Source organism: Gavialis gangeticus, unplaced genomic scaffold (genome assembly GCF_001723915.1).
Source record: "Gavialis gangeticus isolate Ggan-Ray unplaced genomic scaffold, GavGan_comp1, whole genome shotgun sequence".
Lineage (NCBI taxonomy): Eukaryota > Metazoa > Chordata > Crocodylia > Gavialidae > Gavialis > Gavialis gangeticus.
In genome coordinates this window covers 8,585,421-8,592,941 of record NW_017728996.1, presented here as the reverse complement: position 1 = coordinate 8,592,941, position 7,521 = coordinate 8,585,421, and the positions used below count along the sequence as shown (strand labels likewise).

Here is a 7,521-nt window from a genome sequence, read left to right as displayed (position 1 = left end):
CCCCCCGCCCTCCCTCCCTCAGCATCTCTGGGCAGCCTATCCCTTGTCCCCTGCCCTGCCACAGGGCCAGCAGCTGCCCCTCTCCTTCCCCCTGTTTAAGGAGAGGCTGGTGCCTTCCTCTGCCTCATCTCATGCCCATCCCCTACAGCCCTGAGGTGTCTCTGAGCTTTCCTTTCTCCCCCCACTCCCTGAACGCCCGCTGCCGAGCTCTCAGCGCTGCCCTTTCTCTGCAGGTGCGAGCTGCCTTGGAGAAGACCGGGAGCCCGAAGGGGATGGGAGAACCACGAGCGGCGCTCACTGCTAAGGTGATCGTCCGCTTTGCATACGCTGCGGTGCAGGAGCCCAACCAGCCGGGTTTGGACCCCCCCAGCTGTTGGTGGTCACGTCAGGTTTGAATCGGTGATGTTAGCGTTTCTTCCTGCTCGAAAAACGGTCTGCTGTTTGGCTCAGAAAGGTCAACGACTTCAAAAGCAGCTCAGGGAAATGCACTTGCTCCCCTCCCTCTCTGCCTTATTCTGCACTTTGCGTTATCACTTGCTGCGTATAACGCCCCGCAGGTTATTCCTTGTGGTCTGTGGCATCCAGGCCTTTTTGTGGCCTCCCCCTTTAGGGATTTCATAAATGACTCGCTACTGGTTCTTTGGTGCATCTCCATATTCGAAGTAAAATTTGAGAAATCGCTTTCCTTTGCTCGACTTCCCGCATAGATGTGCCAAAGGCTTTGTCCACGATAACAGCAGCGATTCCAAAAACCATAACTGGACTAGGCCAGAGTAGCTGCATTCGTTTATTTATAGCTGTATCTAATTTTTTATTTATGCCAAATTTGCATGCGCACAGTGTGTTGCGACTCGCTTGTGAAAACTGAAAAACGGTTAATGAACGGTCTGTTTAGAAATGCAAACCTCCGTGTGTTAGCCCATGCAGATTTTATCACCGAAGGATCAAATATTGTTTGTTCGTCACAACGCAAGGTTACCTATTTTTATGCAAAATGCAAAAATATTTTGTTGCCAACAAATCACAGATTTAGGTAAAATAGAGGATGACAGTGGAAATAGGTAAGATTGCTTTAATCTGTGGGAAGGAGGTAGGTTAAAATTTTGACCTACCAGAAATAGTATCTGCTTAAACACGTCATCATCATTTGCATTACTTCTGATGGCGTAAGACATCCCAACATAGACCTGGTTACAGTAGAGCCATCTCAGATATGAAGTATTCCCATTGTTGGTTTGTCTGTTAGTTTCTACAGTGCATTAATAGTATGTGGGACTTCATGGACAAAGAATGACATCCCTGCCTCAATTTACTTCTAATGTAAATAAAGAAGTTGTTTTGTGATTTGATGACTGGATAGCTATAAAGGTTAGGGGAAGAGTAGGGAAAGGGTGTGTTATAGCAACTAGATTGTGTAGTTGCTTTGGTCAGCAGTGTTTTTCTTGAGAATTCATGACTTTTAAGTAAATGCTGCTACGCTTGGGGCCTGGCTAAGGTTTGTTGGCTTCCTGAAATGAGAAAATGTGCCTTAAAGAGTGGGGAAGAGAGGACTGTAAAGAAGGTAAAGAAGCAAGTTTATCATGAAAGATGAGGGAGAGAATAAGATGATGTTGATCAGTCTTCAAGGCCAGACCAGGTACCTTTTGAAAATTTGAAGACGACAGGTGGAAAGAATCTCGTGTGTTGTGGCCCTCTTAGGATGGAGTTCTTATTTGTGACAATGTCAGTGTAATTGAACCCACTTCAAGAGCTGTGGTTGAAAAGGTAGATGAGTCCAGACTTTTTTGCAATTTTCGAAAAATGTACTTTGTTATCTATGTTCTAAAATAATGCTAACAAGACAGCTGCTAATGAAGTCTGTGCCAGAATTGTTTTGAGTGCTGTCTGCAGAGGAGGCGCTAGGCAGCACTTGTTGGTAACAACCTTGGTCAGCAATTGGCCATTTTCCTAGTGCAGATGGATTTCTTAGTGTATGGTCAAAGGTAATAGTTATATTTCAATAGCTAAAGAGAGAACTCCCCACTTACTTTTACAAATTTGTTTTCTAAATTTACAGTGAGGCAGTATAGGCACGTCATGTATTGTTTATAGTGTACTATTAAAACAGTACACTTACTGCCGTGGAAAATGGTGACTGGATGTATTCACTGTGCCCCAGGACCTGTCTGCATGAGGGATCGTTGTATTCATATGGCTACACTAGTTAAAAGCCCAAAATAGATGTACTGCTTCAGTTACAAATCAGAGCAAGACGCATTTAAAAGACTTGCTTTAAATCCCATGCAAGGGAAGTGAACACTCAGTGCTGCACTCTGGAGGGAGTGCAGTACATTACAGGTATAGATCTTTCCTAGACAGAAGGGACTCCCAGTTTTACAGCGTTATTTGTACTTTGACTTGGGTTTTTTCTGTTTGCTTTGTAGTTATAGAAAAGCATCTTTCGCTTCTGATGGACTGTAAACCTTTTAAGAACTTCCTGACTGAGAGATTGTGGTATCAGCTTGCAGAATGGCATTATCAAAGTGAAAAACTGCTTTGATACATAAAGTTATACTGTTTCCACTCAGGACACACTAAAATAAGAGCAAGAACAAATAGAAAAACATTACTTAATATATTTAGATGGAATCAATTATGTGAATATAGCTAATCGTTATTCGGCCTCATCAGCTAAGGGAGAATTTTTTAATTCAACTTGAAGCATCCAGTTCTTCTGCTTTCTTGACTCTTAATGTCACTGTTCAGACAGTTCAATGATAGTAAGTGATACAGTCATGTTGGTTCCACTGGAAATGACAAGAAACTTAAATTTGATTATGAACTCTGAGACAGTCATACTCATGCACAATTTCCATACCAATAATTTTCCTTGTTTAAGTAGTAGGTCAAAATAATCTGTGTAACCTTATTTGGCCAACATAATACTTCTGTTAAATAAATAAGAAGTGTATTCATGAAACCACTTGAGGACCATCTCCACTGGATGTCCCCAGCACCTTGATTTGTGGCATACTTGAAAATGGTCAGTGGGGGTCTGCCTGGAGCGGTTTGACAGATACAGGCAGGAGCAGACGGGCAGGGAGTGCTCAGGACCAGTCTGGCAGGGTTATGTTGCTGCTATAGTGCAGATGTTCCCTCTGCAAGCCAGGTTCACCCTACAGACTCTCGTGGCAGGCCTGAGGGACGGGTGTTGCAGCTTCAGAAAGCTGTTATGACGTCCCTTGCACCAAATGAACTGGAAGGGCCCAGTGCAGTCCCAAACTAACTGGCTGGAAAGAGTTTATAGTGTATGACTTCCCTCAGTGTTTCTACTAATGGACTTCCCATCAGTGCTGATGACTTCTCTCAGGAGCTATGAGGGAAGTTAGCAAAAGGGGAGTTTCCTCCAGCTCTTCCCCGGCATGAGGGTATAATTTACTAATTCCTCCATAAATTAATCCTTAAGGCTCTTTTGAGATCTAGATAAATATATAGGTTTTGCTGAACTCGCCATTGAAATGCAGACACCTGTAGAGGGGAATAGCACAACAGCTGCTCAAGACTGTGTAGCAACACTCTGCCGCAGTTTAAGGGGAGGAAATGAAGAACACCATAGCCAATTAAAATTGCTGGGGAAATTTAAACAAGCAGAAAGTAATTAAAGGAGCTGGAATTTGTCAGGGCTGTGGTATGGCAGTAGCTCTGTTTCTTGTGAGAAGTATTATGAGATCTTTAGTAACCTCCTGTGAGGATCTAGGGTTTTTCCTTGTCTTTGCTTTGAAAGACAGCAGTAAAGTGCTCCTAATCATATCTTGATGGATTTTTTTCACTGTTCCTTGGGAACTATGCAAATAGATCACCAAGAAATATCTCCTTTCCAAGTACTTGACTGTCACCAGGCTTGTAATCCAACTGGATCTTAGCACAGATTAACTGCCATAAGGTACAAGTAGGATTATAATGTGTTGTCATCTCCTTCTTTGCACCTCTGAAAATGGGGCCTGTTATTATGGCCATTGTAAGTGGCTGACATTTGCTGGCTCACTCAGTAATGATAAAAATGGGTCCTGAGAAGAGACTGTTGGACACACCTGCCACTATTTTCTGTTTTTTCTTTTTAAAGGGTTGTGGGATAGTTAACTACCTCAGTTTAATATGCCATGTAGATGTACTTGGTGTCACATACAACAATATGACTTCCTTCTTGTTGGCAATTTAAATGCCAAGTGCTCTACTACATGTCGTGAGCAGAAGATGGTGCGTGTCCCAGAGATGAGCACTATCTGTTAGGTCATCTACTGCTTGAGATGCTCTTTATTACTAAACCATTGCTATTTGACCTTACTTCCAGCACCAATTTTTAACTTCCTGTAAGAGGAAAACACAAAAATTGTGTTTAGGTTTATTCCTTGTTTAATGAAGAAACACCTTTGTGTAGAAAATTGTCAGATCACTTTGACCATGTGAGCCAGACGTTGGTGGATAATCAAGTCAAGCATGCTACATTTAGGTTACTGTTCTATTTCTGGTATAATCTGCTAGTCTCTGTACTGTATCTTAATCAACTTTTTAAAATCCTTTCTAGCAGGTGAACTTAAGTTATCATATTCAGTGACAGTACTGTTCATTAAAGTTACAGATCATTCTTTTGCCATATGCAGCTTATATTCCTTTGAGGGGAGTGGGGGAAGGAAGGAGCTTGTTACTTTTTTAGTGGAGCAAGCTGTTACTTCGTCTCTAGTCTGTGAAGTCAGTGCAGTTCTGATTTGCATCAGCTAATAAAAAATGTGTGGGTTTTTAAGTGAAAATCATGCAAAAATAAAAGTGAACTAATGACTGATCATTTATGCAAAAACAAGTCTAGAAATGTGATCAAATTAGGTCATGGCAGTGTAATTTTGTACAGGCCTATGATCATCTTGCTGGTCTTTTTCGTCTTGAAATGCAAAAATATAGCAAACGGTTTAGGTGCATGTTCCCTTAACTACCTTTAGGAAGTAAGGAAAGCAAATTATCTTGTTGTGTTAAACTTTCTGCTGCCTAGTGGACGTTTCTTGTAACTTTTTCTTTGATTAGCATGGTTCAATAGCACGAGACAGGTCATATTTAAAAATAACTATGATCTTCAATATAGTGAACCAATGCAGGCTTTCATTATTTATGTGAATTACCATAGTGCCTAGGAGGCCCAGTCACTGAACAGCACCCCATTGTGCTGCACACTGTACAAACAGAACAAAAAAAATGGTTCTGTCCCAAGGAGTTTACAGTCTTAAGTAGAAGAGAAGGACAACAGATGGATGAAAGCAGATGGAGGAGTACAAGGAAACAATGAAAATATTGGTCAGCATGGTAGGCAGTGCCTTAAGCACACTGGTCATTGTCAGGGCTTTTTTTACAGGCATCATTGAAAATGTGAATTTTCAAAGAGACCACTGCGCTAGTTGCAGATATTTATAGGGAGTTCCTCTCAAGTGTGTGGAGCAACCTGGGGAAAATCTCAGAGGGGCTTAAGGTAGGCAATAGAGGCTAGCATCATGAACTGATCTGAGGCAGAAGTTGGATAGTGAATGGGGAGGCTGTTAAAGGCTTTAAAAATGAACGTGAGTAGGTAGGTTAGAGAAGTCAGGCTATGGAGGGCTACAAAGAAGGTTATGTAGGAAAAATGGGCTATAAAATGATTTTTCTGGCAGCTTTTTGCATAGGGAACAAATACATTTGTCAAGCTGGAAACAAATATGCTGTAGTAATCAGGATGTGGGATGATGAGAGTTTAGCTCTGTGGATAAATAGGAAATACTGCCTCATAGAAATGTTACGCAGAAAGAATCTGCATTATGTAGATGTGTCTGGATGTCAGGGTATGAGGACTGAAGGAAAGAAGATGCCTTGGTTAGAGGTGTAAATATTGTCCACATAGGTAAATCAAAGAAGTGTTGCAGGCCATGTGGGGAATTGGACTGTTTTTTTAGCCATATTGAAACTGATGTGAGAATCTTCCTTCTATCAGCAAGGAAAGATAGACATCCATGAGGGGATGTTGCATAAATTAGGTTGAATCTCATTTGGATGGGGGCAGATCGGGAGTAAGTGGCAGATCCAATAATCTTCTGCATAAAATCAGTGATTCTGTTTGTGTTTACAAATAAGACTACTACTTTCCCCGAAAGTAAAGTGGGAAGGGAGCCCAGGCTAGTATCCCGCGGACGCCACAGAAATTGATGGGGTGGGGAGGGAAGAGACAAGGAAGAACTTCTGAAGAACTAACAATTAGAGAGGCCAGAAGAAAACTGAGAGGACCAAGTCATGGAAACGGAGAGAACAACATTTGAAGAAGAGCATGATCAGTCTTGTCAAAGGCAGATAGTGGATCAAGGAGGACAAGGGTGGAGGGCTAACTCTGAGTTTTGGAGGGGAGAAGGCCTTTAGAGATGGATGGGAGTGGTTTTTGGTACACTGCAAAAAACACAAGGCAGTTTGGGGAAGGTCTCCGATGGAACTGGAAGAGAGGAACTGAGACAGTAATTGTAAATAGCATGTTCAGTGATCTTTGAAAGAGAAGGGAGATGGGCAGTACTTGAAGAAGCAGGTAAAGACTTTTGAAATGACAAAAGTTACGCATGAAGGGAAAAAGCCAGAGGAGAGTGAAGGTACATCTACATTGGCATGCATGTAATATTGTGTGGGGACTGTCAGGCTGGTTCTAAACCTTGGCGACTGGAAGCGGTATAGCTGCTCGCTGTCCACTAGCATGCCATGTTTCTCATTTCTAATTCCTCCAGGTAGCCTAGAGAGATTAATATGTAAATGTTAGTGTTTAAGGAATTTCCATTTCTTTTACATCTTCTTACTTGCTCCCTTCATAGATTCTTTTTCTCCGAGCCACACAAGTGATAAGTAATGGAGGAGACTGAGAGACAAGATGGAGTTATTGGGGCAACGGGGGAGGATTGAAGGAGAGTAGATAAGCTCCTGAATCTGTGACAGAATGGTGGGGAAGAGGAGAGAAAGTTGCAGGATGGGAAAGGAAAGTGAGGTGAAGTGACCATTGGTCAAATATTTCCTTAAAAGAAATTGCAGAGATGATTTGTAAATCAAAAAATGAAAGGAGGTAGATGAGATGGCTTGAGTGAGTTAAAAGTGGTGAACAGCAGCTGGGATTGGGGTGGGGGATTCAAATACCTTCTCTAGTAAGGAAGATGGCAGAACTGAAAGTGGAAAGAGGACTTTCTGATGAGAGATGCCCTCAACACGCTCTTTCTTCTACCCGTTTCAGTGGAAGAGGTAAGAAGCCATCAGTGCTGAAGAACTAGAAAGCATGGCAAGGTTAGGTGATAGGACATAAGGGAAGAGCTAGTAAACAATGCTGGAAGATGCTGGTGATGGCTTGAAAGGGGAGGTACTCAGTAGCAAAATTAGAAAAAAGATCCATGCTCAGTGAAGATTGTCTGGTGAATGCCCTTTGTGTGAGCATTGGAGCCTATAGCATTTCCACAGTGAGTTTCTTGATTTTTTTTTTTTTTTTTTTTTTTTTTTTTTTTT

General features: G+C 41.9%; 1 protein-coding gene across 1 annotated transcript in view; it reads left to right on the top strand.

Moving 5' to 3' along the window:
• ASB7 (ankyrin repeat and SOCS box containing 7) overlaps positions 1-7,521 on the top strand; it is a 56,027-nt gene that overhangs the window by 315 nt on the left and 48,191 nt on the right. The window contains exon 2 of the mRNA XM_019504001.1: positions 234-305. The gene's annotated coding sequence lies outside the window, so the exon portion shown is untranslated. The remainder of the gene's footprint in view (positions 1-233; positions 306-7,521) is intronic.